This window comes from Musa acuminata, chromosome BXJ3-1 (assembly GCF_036884655.1).
Source record: "Musa acuminata AAA Group cultivar baxijiao chromosome BXJ3-1, Cavendish_Baxijiao_AAA, whole genome shotgun sequence".
NCBI classification, from domain to species: Eukaryota; Viridiplantae; Streptophyta; class Magnoliopsida; order Zingiberales; family Musaceae; genus Musa; species Musa acuminata.
In genome coordinates, this window is record NC_088349.1 from 8,588,881 (window position 1) to 8,603,925 (window position 15,045).

The following is a 15,045-nucleotide window of genomic DNA, read 5'->3' on the forward strand; positions in this document are numbered from 1 at the left end:
TACTATTGTGTTATATGATGTACCATGATTTTTTTTTTCTGAAACGCAATTAAGTGAGAAATTTGCTTTAAGCAAGGTTTAGTTTATGCTGAAGATAGAAAGTGAGAAATTATGTGATGGAAACAAGAAAACGTCAATATTTAGTACTCAGCTTTTATTGTGCATAAATTAGATATACAACAAAGCCCTTCTCGGTTGTCTATTACCGTTTGATCAATTATTCTTTTATTCCTTAAAAATAATTTTTACGGTTTGGAAAAAAATTAAATAATATTTATTAAATCTGTTTAGTCTAGTTATTTATTGAGTCTATTTGATTCAGTTAAAATCAGATAGAATTTTGTTTAATATTTATTTATTATTAAGAGTCAAAATCTTGATGGATCCTAGGTGGAACTCTATAAATAGTGATATAACCCTTTTTTTTAATTAATCAATCAATCACTAAAATATTATTCCAGTTTGTTATGACAAATTCTAGGAGGTCGATCCCCTCAAAGCGATTAAGGTCGATCCCCTCGAAGTGATAATTCACTTTTCTAGTCTTTTTTTCACGGTAAGACCGTTGGGTCTTGTTATTTGCTATTAGAGCGATGAGACGAATCTGGGTGTTCTCGCTACAGTGTTGTATAGTTATAAGAAAAAAAAAAAAAAAAAAAGGAAGAGAAGAGAGAGAGAGGGAAAGAAATTTGTGTGAGGAAAGGTGAAGCCGACAGCCACGAACGCCGATCCTTCTCAATCGAGAAGGAACCTCTGCGTCCCGGCAACGACCACCACTGCCCTTTCTTTATCGCCGTCGCTGCTGCCCAGCCACCAAGTAGCTATCATCATCAAAAGAGAGAGAGAGAGAAGAAGAAGAAGACGAAGAAGAAGAAGAAGAAGCCGCAGCCACCCCTGCTTCCGGCTAGCCCACCCGTCGCCGCTGCTCTCTGGTCAACGATCACTGTCGCCGCTACTTCCCGACCGACAGATCACCACCACCACCGTTGCCTCCTCCACCACCGCCCGTCTCCCCTTGCGTCGCAGCCGCAGCCGTTCGACCTCCCCTCCTCGGCGATTGTTGGTGATGTTGCTCCCAGCCGCACCACCACCATTGCCTCCTTCTCCACCGCCGCCCGCCTCCCCTGGGTCGCAGTCGCAGCCGCAGCTACTGGTTGCCTCTCTCCTTGTGGTGACTAAAACAGGGTAACTCACCGATTGCCCTTGGTCCCAGCCGTGCCACCACCGTTGCCTCCTTCTCCACCGCCGCCCACCTCCCCTTGGGTCGCAGCCTTGGCCGCTAGTTGCCTCTCTCCTCGCGGCGACCAAAATAGGGCAACTCACCGATTGTCCTTGTTCCCAGCCGTGCCACCACCGTTGCCTCCTTCTCCACTGCCGCCCGCCTCCCCTTGGGTCACAACCGCAGCCGTTGGTTGCCTCTCTCCTCGCAGCGACCAAAACAGGGCAACTCACTGATTGCCCTTGTTCCCAATCACGCACCACCACCATTGCCTCCTTCTCCACCACCGCCCGCCTCCCCTTAGGTTGCAGTCATAGTCGCTGGTTTCCTCTCTCCTCGTGGCGATCGAAACAGGGCAACTCACCGATTGCCCTTGTTCCTAACCGCGTCACCACCACTTTGCCCAACCGCCTCGTCGTTGCTTGATCACCGCCGCCCGCCTCCCAACCGCAACCCTAGCTGCCTCCCCTTGAGTCGCAGCTGTAGACGTTGATTCCTCTCCTCCACTGGCATCAACAATAGAGCATCTTCCGCTGCCATATTCGCGACCCTCGGCCTCCTTCTCCTTCTCCACCATCGCCGCTACTTCTCGACCGCTCGACCATCGTCGTCGTTGCTCCCCGGCCACCAACCTTCCCCTCTCCAGCACCGCCGCCCATGCTTCCCGGCAGCCGGCACCCCTGCTTCAGCCCACCGCACCGCTGCTTCCCTTCTTCCCCACCGTCGCTGCAAGGCAACTCCTTCTCCATCGCCGCCGCTGCTTCCCGGTCGCTCGACCACCGCTGCCGCTGTTCCTTGGCCAGTGACCTTCGCCTCCTCACTGCCCCATCTCGCTCGAGCGAGAAGGGCTATGGTCGCTACTTCGCAGCCAGCAGACCACCCCCTCGTCACTTCTATCGTCGGCGATGCTGCCACAACCGCGCCACTATCGCTGCCTTCCCTTGGGTCACAGCTGTTGCAGCAGCAACCACTCGACCTCCCCTCCTCGTAGCGCGACCACAATAAAGCAACTTTGTATTTTCTGCTGCAACCACCGATCACCACAGTTCCCAGCCAGCAACCACCGCCGCTGTTGCTTCCGGCCAACGACCAATCCCTGGTTCTACAGCAGCCGCCATCCAACAGCGCACGCAGCAACCGCAGCAAGTATGCTGCCCTGCCTCAACCCCAGCAACGCACGCACCACCGATTTCTTTTCTCAACCCCGATCACTTCAACTCCGCCTCCCCCTTGCTTAGCATGTTCTGCCACAACCGCAAGTTGCCATCACCACAATCTCAACCCAGCTACTCGGCGATCGCCGTCGTAGCAGTTGCAGCACACCGACGCAGTTGCCTTCAAGCTCCTGGCGCTCTCACCCCACACAGCGATAGAAACAGGACAGCAACTCTTCTTCTAACGCAACGATCGTAGAGTGCCCTCCCTCGGCGTCTACCTCCTCGGCAACTTCGCATCGATAGTGCTAATGCCCTTGACCGAAACCAGAAATAGGAGTTGAGATTACCAATTTACAGTCATATGCAATTACTATTGATAACTCAGTGAAAGCACAAATGGAAGCGTTGGGAACCAGCGTTGGGAACCAGAATTGAGAATCGGCTAATGGAAGCATTGGAAACCAGAATTTAGACAAAAAGATAGAAACTGAAATTTCTCAAATTCTGAGGGGCAAAATTATCTTTTGCCTAGAAAACCCTAATGCCCTCATCCTCCCCTACTGCTGCTACTGCTGCCGCCTCCGCCACCCTGTCTGCGATGGGCTGTGCGACGGAGGGCGGGGTCGTTGCCCTCGCCTACAGGCGGCACACCCGCTAGCGACGATGCCCCTACAGCTGGGCATCCCCGCGGGCGCTGTCGCCTCAGCGGGCGGTTTTGCCCGTGAGGCAATGCCCGCAGGCGGTGCTGCCTCGTCGGGCGACCGCCCCTGCTGGGTTTTTGCCCGCGGGAGCAGCGGCCACAGGCGCCGCTGCCCTACGGCGCGTCACCACGCGAGAGCAGCGGCCCTTGCGGCTACTGCTGCAGGCTGCCTGCATGCACGCAGATGGCAGTGCTACCATCTGCGAGGGCAGCAACAGTTGCTGCCCTTTTCCGCTTTTGCGTCAACGATTTTGACGTCAAAAGCTTCTCCAAAACACAATACATGTAGTTTAAAACCAATCTATCGCACGAACAACCTGACTCTGATACCACTGTTGGGAAAATCTTTGGGAGCGACATCACATCCGCAGTGGAAGAACAAGAAAACAAAATCCCTGATTCCCAAAGAGATGTTCGTCGTCATGCGAAGATTGGTGTGCAAAATCTGCGAAACTAAAAAACTGCATATATAATATATTGTGTTACCTAGGGAGATCGTATATCCCTGTTTTCTTGCATATCCTTAGGAGAGGGTGAAGGAGGTCAAGCGTCCTCCTCTCTAGCGGTGATCCACACAGCAGGGCTACGACGATGCTCCTCAAAACTCCAGGTATGCTCTGAGGTGGAGAGGGGAAGGAGAATAAGAGAGGCAAGCAAAGGCTCTAGCCTATGAGGCTCTAAATCCCTTCTATTTATAGAGGTCCCCTGTAAACCCTAATGGATCCTCCCCTAGTGGGTATTGGATCTACATCCAATAACCTAAGCTTTTTAAATTAGTGGATCTCTATCTAATAATCTCTCATGGGCTTTTATTTGATCTCGTCCATGGGATCTAATAATTCAGGGGCTTACTGGATATCCAATAAAACAAGGGCTTCGTCGGATATCTCATATCCAAACCTCTACTCATCGTAACGCCTACCATATGTGTGTGACCCTCTAGGCCCAATATCGAGTTGGTTGTGAGTCATACCTGTCAGAACTCCTTATAACCCAGTGAATTATTATCTTTGTAATAATTCACTCGACTCATCGACTACGGACATACTGGGCCACTACGCCGTAGTCCCCAGACGATACAGGGGAATCCAATCCATTGGACCTGTCTGTCCTCAGTTACCGTGTACATATAGTCCTTCATCCATCTAATATCCCAGAGACCGTATATCGAGCATGGTGCTGTCAGACCCATACGGTTTCTACTCGAGTCTCGCTCTAATCAGATTCTCCCAGAGAACTCTTTCTCTCTCAACCCGAATGACCATGGCTAGGGATTTGTCTAAGCAAGAACACATAGGATATTCCTCTCATGATGCCGAGAGTGGATGATCCTCTATCGACACTCAATAGTGTTGAATCTCGTATTTTGATGATGAAACTACTTGATATATGTTTATGATTTAATCTGCGTTTTGAGTGACGTAGGATGCCTCGATCAGGATGCGACAATTAAAGCAGGAAAATCATGTTGTGCCGGAGGAATATGTTAGAAGATTGGACATCAGGCCGGCGGATCGGTCGACGTACCGACAGAAGGCTTTGGGCCGTGGACTCGGGCATCGGGCCAAGAAGAGCGGGTATTGTGCCAAGGATATCGGAGTTGCGGAGCCAACTGACTGATTGGGCAATAGGCCGCAGGAAAGGACGATGCGCCGAAGAATCGGACGAAGCGTCGAGGGACCAATGACATGCTGGACAACTTGGTTAATTGCTTAGGATTAATTGTCTCGATCGAAGTTTTGTTTACATGTGCAGGATTAACTACGATGAAAGTAAGACATGCAGCAGGAGTTGCGCCGGAGTCATGACAATGATCACGTTGGGAGTTCAAGAGCTCGACGGAAGTTCGGACAGTCGTCGGAGGTTCTGCGGGAACAAATCCGAGAAGTCCAGAAGCTTGCCAAAGGAGCTCGTCGGAACTTGCCAAGTGGATCGTCACAAGTCCAGGAGTTTTCCGGAAGTCCGCAGGAGGATCACCGAGGGTTCGTCGGATGATCGACGGAAGTTTGCCGGAAACTCGTCGGAAGAAGCGATTGACGCACCGGAGCAAGCTGCAGAATATGTCTTAGGAAATAATCGTAGTTAGCACATTGATTAAGTTAGAAATGGGAGGTGATCCCATTAGCTTAATCTTGGGGCAATTGGGCCCCTGAAAGAATCAAATTGGGCCGAATGGATTAACCCATTCGGACCCTGATTGCTGTGGGAGGTGCAACCGCCCAAGCCAGGAGGTAGCACCGCCCAGGCTATGTCTCCAAGCGAGACTGGGCGGTGCAACCGCCCCAGCCAAGAGGTGGCACCGCCCCGGGCTCAGTCTCCGAGCGAGACTGGGCGGTGCAACCTCTTCTGTCAAGAGGTAGCACCGCCAGAGCTCAAGTTTCGAGCTCTGCCAGGCGGTGCAGCCTCCCCAATCAGGCGGTGCAACCGCCTGAGCTCGGTCTTCGAACTCTGGCAGAGAGGTGCAACCGCCCCTGACAGAGGTGGCACCGCCTAGAGGCTCAGTCTTCGAGCTCTGCTAGGCGGTGCAACCGCCCCAGTCAGGAGGTGCAACCGCCTGATCCCGGAATTTCGGGAATTGACAGATTTGAGCTCCAAATTTGAACTGGGTTGGGGCCTATAAATACCCCACCCATTCAGCACTGAAAGCACAGAACACACACTCGAAATCTTGCTATCTTTCTGTGGTTCTTAGAGCTCAAAACTGCTAGTTCTCCTCTTTCTGTTCTTCAAAGTTTGAGTTGTAAAGAGAGGAGAGAAAACTTCTGTAAGGGTTGTCTCCTAAGCCCGTCAAAAGGAGTGAATCTGTACGAGGGTGGTTGGCCTTCGCCTTTTGAAGGAAGGCCTCTAGTTGACATCGGTGACCTCATCGGTGGAGGAAGCCAAAAGTGGAGTAGGTCAAGATTGACCGAACCACTCTAAATCTCGGTTTGCATTTCCTTTGAGCATTTTACCTTCACTGCAAACTTCTCAATAGCTATTGCCCTCTGCGATTTTACGAACGAGTTTCAAGGTTCAGACGTAAATCTGCGTTTAGACGTAAATTTGCATTTAGACGTAAATCTGCTTTTTCGTATGATCATCATATTGCAGATTGCGTTTACATTTTGAGCTTTACCATAACTGCACACTGCCTTTATACTCCTGCTTAAACTACATCTTATCTAATCAAGTGATTTACGAATCAGCATTTAGACGTAAATCAGTTTCTTCATACGAACGCCGGATTTCAGTTTGCGCCGATATTCTGGTTTTCATCATAGCTGCAAACTGCCTGCATAGTTTGACTTTAACCTTGCTTAGTATCAACTTTCATACAGAAGTTGTTTTTATCGTTCGAACGTAGCTTTCGATTTTAATCGCAGAAAGTTTTCCGCTGCACTAATTCACCCCCCCCTCTTAGTGCTCTCGATCCTAACAATTGGTATCAGAGCTCGGTTTTTCTCATTTCGGACTTACACCCGAGAGAAATGGCTCTTCATGGCTTTCAAGAGGGCTTTTCAGTTTTTCGTCCACTGTTGTTTAACGGATTGGACTACACCTATTGGAAGACCCGAATGAGGATCTTTCTTATTTCTATGGATGTTGAACTTTGGAATCTTGTCGAAAACGGTTTCTCGAAGTCTTCTCTTCCAATGATCGAATGGTCGGATTTAGAGAAGAAGCATTTTTCTTTAAACTCAAAGGCTATGAATGCCTTATTTTGCGCTTTAGACAAAAATGAGTTCAATCGGATTTCTACGTGCGAAACGGCTTTTGACATTTGGCGAACACTTGAAATCACGCACGAGGAAACTAGTAGAGTCAAAGACTCGAAAGTTAACATTTTATTGCATGATTTTGAGCTTTTTCGAATGCAACCAAGCGAGACTATAGGCGACATGTACACCCGTTTCACGGATGTCGTCAATAGTTTAAGAGCTCTTGGAAAATGTTTTTCGGATTTTGAACTCGTAAACAAGTTTTTGCGTTCTCTTTCTAAGAAGTGGGATTCAAAAGTAATTGCAATACAAGAAGCTAAAAACCTAAGCAACTTACCACTTGAAGAACTAATTGGTTCATTAATCACATATGAAATGACGTGCAATGCACGTGAAAAACTTGAGAACCACCTTCCAAAAAACAGGAAGGATTTGAGACATAGAACATTTGAAGACCACTCGAGCATAAGCTCAAGTGATGGTGAACTTAAACTACAAATGAAACAAAAATTAAAAAGTAAAAAGAACGGAACTACTTGCTTTGAATGCAAGAAGAAGAATAAAAATTGGGATGAATTGAGCTCCTCTGAAGACGAGAAGAAAATCAACAAAGGCGAGGTGGCAAACTACGCCTTTATGCCTTTACGCTTTTCGACGCCGAGGTAATCAAAATGCCTTTAATTTACTTCGAAATTACATGATGCTTTTCATTATGCATTTTTCTTTTTCTTTAAATTTTCTTGAAAATTACATTTTTAATAATTTAATAATGAAAATGCAAAAATATGATCATGCTTGTAATTTTGAAAATGATAATGAAAATTGCATGTCTTATGTTAATGCAAGATAGAAATCTAATGATTATACACCTAGTGAGATTAATCTTATTTATGTGCTTTAGAAGCAAGAATGTACATTTTGATGATTTTCATATTGCTTTTCAATGACGAAACATGGCTTTTATCTGGAAGGCTTGATATTTTTCATTGTCTTTGTTTGTTAAATATGATGTATGGTTTTGACATAAGAATAAAGATTTGAGCATGCTATTATAAAGTCAATCATATAAATTAAAACTAAAGAAGTTTTAGGCATTTATAAGAATCATTCAAAATTATGTTCAATAAAACCTTGCTTAATGTTGCAATGAAAATATTAAAGTTTTGATACTATGATTTGATGATTTTATGCATGAGATTTTAAAGTTATACATGATGATTTTTGTGATTGAAGGTTTTATGATGAAATTCATTTTACAATCCTAAACGTTGATGCATGTTTTCATTTGACATAAATGAAAAGGCATGCTAACATGAAATCGATCACTTAAGATGAAACACTTAAAAAAGGGGAGAAATATATGAATTGATGCTATAAACACTATGCTATGATTATCCCATACTTGCATCATCAAGAGATATATGAATTGATATGATTGCCATATTTGCAATGCTTATATGAATTGATGCTATGATTGCCAAATTTGCATTATGCCATGTTTGCATCATGCGTTAAGATATCAAGAACTTGTATCGTAATTTTACACATTGATATCTTACCATGTGATGAAATGCTACAATTGATGAACACTTGAAATGTAATCCTCTATCTTATTGATTTTTCAATAAATCTATGCTTGTCATATATTAATTTATTGAATGTAATTTTGAGGATGATTTCAGATTTGACAAATGCTTGATTCATATTTACGACATAAGATACACTTTAAATATGAATCATGCTTCAATCATGTTAAATGCTTCAATCATTTTCTATCTCTAGAGTTCTCGATTTTGATGAAATACAAGTGATAAATTCATTTATGATATCTTGTAAATCACTTGAATTATGAATGAGTTTTTTTATGATGTGTTAAAAGAATCACTTAAAAAGAAAATGCTTTTCCCATTTTATCAAGATTAATGATTTCATGATATTGTGTGAATCTCGAAATTGATTTTGATGAAATAGTAATAACGTTATTCATATTATGAATCTTAAAAATGATGTGATAATGTGAATACATGAAACACTTATGATATGATACAATTCCGTATATTCATAAAATATTTATCTCATCATCCAATAACTCTTCTTGATATTCCTTATGAGATGAAATGAAATAATGCATGAAATACAAATGAGGAGTTAATGATTATGCATAATAGGATGTAATGAATTCTGACATTTAGATACCATCGTTTGAATATCTATGTTGCCAAAATGATATATCATGAATGCTTGAATATCATGTTTGATATGCTCATGATGATGATTGATTATTCGGTATCGTGCATAAAAAAAATGAAATGTAATGTTAATGAATTTGTGCATTGAAACTATAATGATGCACAAATAAGAATGGTTACTTACCTTTGTCATGATTTAGAAATTGATGTAAAGGGTTTTTCCCTTCTTTTTGACAATGACAAAGGGGAGATAGATTGCTAGCACAATTCAAGAAAAAGGTAAAAATTACAAAAGAGAAGAAATTGCTATCTTGAACATCACCGATAATTGCTAGCTTGAAATGTCAAGAAAATGTAAAAACTTTTATTTTCTTGCACATCTAAAGAGAAGATGCAAATGTAACACTTGCCAAATTGTTTGCTTACCTCATGTAAAACATTATCTCTTGCTAGTTTGGCATTTTGCTAGCTTGCACTTTGCAAAAAAAAACAAAAATGACACTTCTCAAAAGAGAAGAAAGAGCTTGTTATATTGAACATCACAAGCTTGTCAAACAAAAATTGCAAAAGTGCTATTTTGCCTATCTCAAGAAGCAAAACTTGCATATCGTAAAAATTTGCTAGCTTGCAACTTGCATATTTCAAGAAGCAAGAGTTGCCTTCTTGAACATCTCTAAATTACTAGCTTGCAAGTTCTAAAATGTTGCAACATTGCTAGCTTGCATGTTATAAAAGAGCTATCTTGTATGCTGTAAAACTTGCATATCTAAAACTTGATAGCTTGAATGTTCTAAGCATGATGTAACATTTGCTAAATTTTCTGGCTTCAAAACTGCATGATGAGAAAACTTGATATTATGTTTTTCATGCAATGAGTTGAACCAAAATCACAAACACTTGATTGTGGTACTTCTCCTTTTTGTTGATGACAAAGGGGGAGAAGTATGTTGATGACATGACATGTTATGCATAAGTTTATGCATAAGTTCATGATGACGTGTTGCAAGTATTCATGATGAATATTGCAATGACTTGAATTCAGTTTGAATTCAAGATTCTATCAATATGGCATATTGATAGGGGGAGTTTGTTTAAACTCCGGGAGTTAAGTTTAACTCCGTCATCAAGTGGTTGTCATCATCAAAAAGGGGGAGATTGTTGAATCTCGTATTTTGATGATGAAACTACTTGATATATATTTATGATTTAATCTGCGTTTTGAGTGACGCAGGATGCCTCGATCAGGATGAGACAATTAAAGTAGGAAAATCATGTTGTGCCGGAGGAACATGTCAGAAGATTGGACGTCGGGCTGGCGGATCGGTCGACGTATCGACAGAAGGCTTTGGGCCGTGGACTCGGGCATCGGGCCAAGAAGAGCGGGTATTGTGCCAAGGATATCGGAGTTGCGGAGCCAACTGGCCGATTGGGCAATAGGCCGCAGGAAAGGACGATGCGCCGAAGAATCGGACGAAGCGTCGAGGGACCAATGACATGCCGGACAACTTGGTTAATTGCTTAGGATTAATTGTCTCGATCGAAGTTTTGTTTACATGTGTAGGATTAACTACGATGAAAGTAAGACATGCAGTAGGAGTTACGTCGGAGTCATGACAATGATCACGTTGGGAGTTCAAGAGCTCAACGGAAGTTCGGACAATCGTCGGAGGTTCTGCGAGAACAAATCCGAGAAGTCCAGAAGCTTGCCAAAGGAGCTCGTCGGAACTTGCCAAGTGGATTGTCGCAAGTCCAGGAGTTTTCCGGAAGTCCGCAGGAGGATCACCAAGGGTTCGTCGGATGATCGACGGATGTTCGCCGGAAGAAGCGATTGACGCACCGGAGCAAGCTGCAGAATATGTCTTAGGAAATAATCGTAGTTAGCACATTGATTAAGTTAAAAATGGGAGGTGATCCTATTAGCTTAATCTTGGGGCAATTGGGCCCCTGAAAGAATCAAATTGGGCCGAATGGATTAACCCATTCGGACCCTGATTGCTGTGGGAGGTGCAACCGCCCAAGCCAGGAGGTAGCACCGCCCAGGCTATGTCTCCCAGCGAGACTGGGCGGTGCAACCGCCCCAGCCAAGAGGTGGCACCGCCCCGGGCTCAGTCTCTGAGCGAGACTGGGCGGTGCAACCTCTTCTATCAAGAGGTAGCACCGCCAGAGCTCAAGTTTCGAGCTCTGCCAGGCGGTGCAACCTCCCCAGTCAGGCGGTGCAACCGCCTGAGCTCGGTCTTCGAACTCTGGCAGAGAGGTGCAACCACCCCTGACAGAGGTGGCACCGCCTAGAGGCTCAGTCTTCGAGCTCTGCTAGGCGGTGCAACCGCCCCAGTCAGGAGGTGCAACCGCCTGATCCCGGAATTCCGGGAATTGACAGATTTGAGCTCCAAATTTGAACTGGGTTGGGGCCTATAAATACCCCACCCATTCAGCACTGAAAGCATAGAACACACACTCGAAATCTTGCTGTCTTTCTGTGGTTCTTAGAGCTTAAAACTGCTAGTTCTCCTCTTTCTGTTCTTCAAAGTTTGAGTTGTAAAGAGAGGAGAGAAAACTTCTATAAGGGTTGTCTCCTAAGCCCGTCAAAAGGAGTGAATTTATAAGAGGGTAGTTGGCCTTCGCCTATTGAAGGAAGGCCTCTAGTTGACGTCGATGACCTCATCGGTGGAGGAAGCCAAAAGTGGAGTAGGTCAAGATTGACCAAACCACTCTAAATCTCGGTTTGCATTTCCTTTGAGCATTTTACCTTCACTGCAAACTTCTCAATAGCTACTGCCCTCTGCGATTTTACGAACGAGTTTCAAGGTTCAAACGTAAATCTGCGTTTAGACGTAAATCTGTTTTTTCGTATGATCATCATATTACAGATTGCGTTTACGTTTTGAGCTTTACCATAACTGCACACTGCCTTTATACTCCTGCTTAAACTGCGTCTTATCTAATCAAGTGATTTACGAATCAGCATTTAGACGTAAATCAGTTTTTTCGTACGAACGCCGGATTTTAGTTTGCGCCGATATTCTGGTTTTCATCATAGCTGCAAACTGCCTGCATAGTTTGACTTTAACCTTGCTTAGTATCAACTTTCATACAGAAGTTGTTTTTATCGTTCGAACGCAGCTTTCGATTTTAATCGCAGAAAGTTTTCCGCTGCACTAATTCACCTCCCCCCCCCCCCCCCCCCCCTCTTAGTGCTCTCGATCCTAACAAATAGCCCTCGTAAGGTCAACTACCACTCTCAATGACCAGCTGTACTAGATCTGGGACAGCCAAACCTATAAGTCTGGTATCAAAGAGTGGAGCATTCAAATAGGACATCCTTGGTGTCTCAAGTCTAAGGACCAGATATACCACTAGGACTACGGAATCGTTGTCTGACAATAAGGCATCATCAACCATCCAGCATTCCGTAAGCGGATCAATCAGTGAACTCATTCTCCAATGAGCACCTGTACTGTATCTCTAGTGTCCCTACACGAGCAGCTATGAGACCAGCCGCATCCATCATATGGACGGGTATATAGCACACCAGTCTATCTGGTTATCACGATGTCCCTCTCGAGTACCCTATGACCGGGATTATTTAGGATATGTGTTTAAAGATGAATCGATCTCATTTTCATGATCTCATCACGATCCGATTCCCATTGCACAAATCCAAGGACATCACAATATATATATATATATATATATATATATATATATATATATATATATATATGCCAAAATATAATAAGCAAAAAGATTCTGTATCAAGTCACACGTGTCATCACTCACGTGATTAGCTTGCTGGGCACCTATAACTAGTAGCTCCCCGAGTTGATGCTGCTCAGCCTCGAGGACAAGACTGATTTGACGAGGGAAGAATTGTTACGACCCTTTTTCTAAGCTTTTGAATAATGTTTATCTGTTTAGTCCAGTTATTTATTTAGTCTATTTGATTCAGTTACAATCAAGTAGAGATTTATTTAATATTTATTTATTATTAAGAGTCTAAGTCCAAGTCCTGGTGGACTCTAGGTGGAACTCTATAAATAGTGATGTAACACTTTCTTTTAAGGAATAAATCAATCACTGAAATATTATTCTAGTTTGTTATGACAAATCCTAGGAGGTTGATCCTCTCGAAATGATCAGAGACCGATCCCCTCGAAACGATCATTTCCTTTTCTATTCATGTTCTATACAAGCAAAGTTTTCCCTTACTGTCCAATTTTTTACATAATATAAACATTTGATTCTGAACTTGCTTTTGTTGTTGAAGGACATGAAACATCTTAAAAATATAATTGCTCACCAGTGCTGATTTCCGGTTGTTAAAACATATGTTCCATTTTGCACTAATTTTTACATTGTTCCAACCCGTGGCAAACTAACCTCTTTCTTTGCTATCACATTCTAAGATCTGACAGATGCTAAATTGCAGCTCACAGCTATATTTTGTCTTGCTGGCTGGATTATCTAAAATATAATTCCCAAGAGAAATAAGGTTGATGATCTCTTGATGAAGTTCACAAATTCTCTCATCACAATTTCCCTACCAAAACACTCTGGAATTGTGTTCCTGTTCTCCAAATACAGCTAGCAACTCACAAACCCAATCATTTTATTTTTTTTAGAATATATATATATATATATATATATATATATATATATATATATATATATATATATATATATATATATATATATATATATATATATAATGAATACACACACAACACCTCCAAAACAAAAAAATGAATATAAATCTTCATAGCTATTCTTCGTTGGTTGATAAAGTAAAGTATTAGTTAAAACTCTAATTTACATTAATATATTTTAAAAATTCATTATGATGCTAAAAATATAAGAATATTTTGTATTAATATACACTTTTACAAATCAAACAAATTAACGTTAACCGTAGTTATAAATGATTAACCTGAACTACTAGATGTTAAGGACAGTGACATATGTCAGGGAACTTGATATTTGGAGGAATACATATTCATATTAACCTGAACTACTAGATGTTAATTGATTTTTTACTTAATATTTTAAAAAGTCGATATACCTACATACATCAGATTCGAAGTTTGTCAAGTACGTGGGTCTGATACTCGAACCGACAATCCATACTCAAAAGCATCGAGAGAATCATCATCTTCACTTTTTATCGTATCCTGCCTGTCCTTTCGTCGAATGGAATTGGTGGCGGTGGACATCTCACATACCATGAGTGGAAGAAGTTGGTGATCTTGTGGCCATGAGAAGATGTCGGAGTCGTAGACACTACATTGCCTATTTTTGTGTTACTTGAGTTCCTAACCAACGGTTCAAATCAAATTCTGCTTCCCGAAAGAAGAGGTCAAGCAAAGATCTGTGTTTCCAGGCTGAAAGTTTTAGCTTAGAGGCAGCAGCTTCTGTTTCAGAAGGATATAACAAGCTTGTGGTCGTAGAGGCCCATGTTTGATCTTAGCTTCTCATTTAATTGGCCCTTTCATTTGGTTTCTAATCCTCACTCGAAAGATTGCCATCTCCTCTTCACCCCCTCGAGAGAATTCCTGGTAACCTAACCTCTTCTGTCCCTTCCATATCTTGTTTCTAATCATTCCAATATGTTAGTCGAAGTGTAATCTTCCTTGGACATGAAAAGTTGCTGCTGCATGTATTTTAGCTCCGTTCGTATGTTATTGAATGCTTCATTATGCTAAGTAGATGATCTTATTCGAACTCAGTTCATGCGTTTGGAACATGTCTTCCTAAAGCATGTCAGTTTGCCATGGATGGCACAATAACAAGCTCTTGCAACTGCAATCTACATTCCAATTGATGAAGGAAGCTTCATAGGCTCTTTCTTCCTTCTCATGCACCATCACTCCTACTAGCACTAACTACTTTTTGACTGCTTCCTTATGCTGAGTAGATCCTAAATGACGACCGAAGAATTGAAGCCCAGCAACGACGAGAGAATCGAGAGATCACTGGTCGAGGATGCCAAGACTGACACACTGGCCATCAGCTCGCCCCGCCACGGAGATCGCCGGCCGGTCCTCACCAAACAATCGAGCCAAAGGTTCAGTTGCCTGTGCTCGCCGAC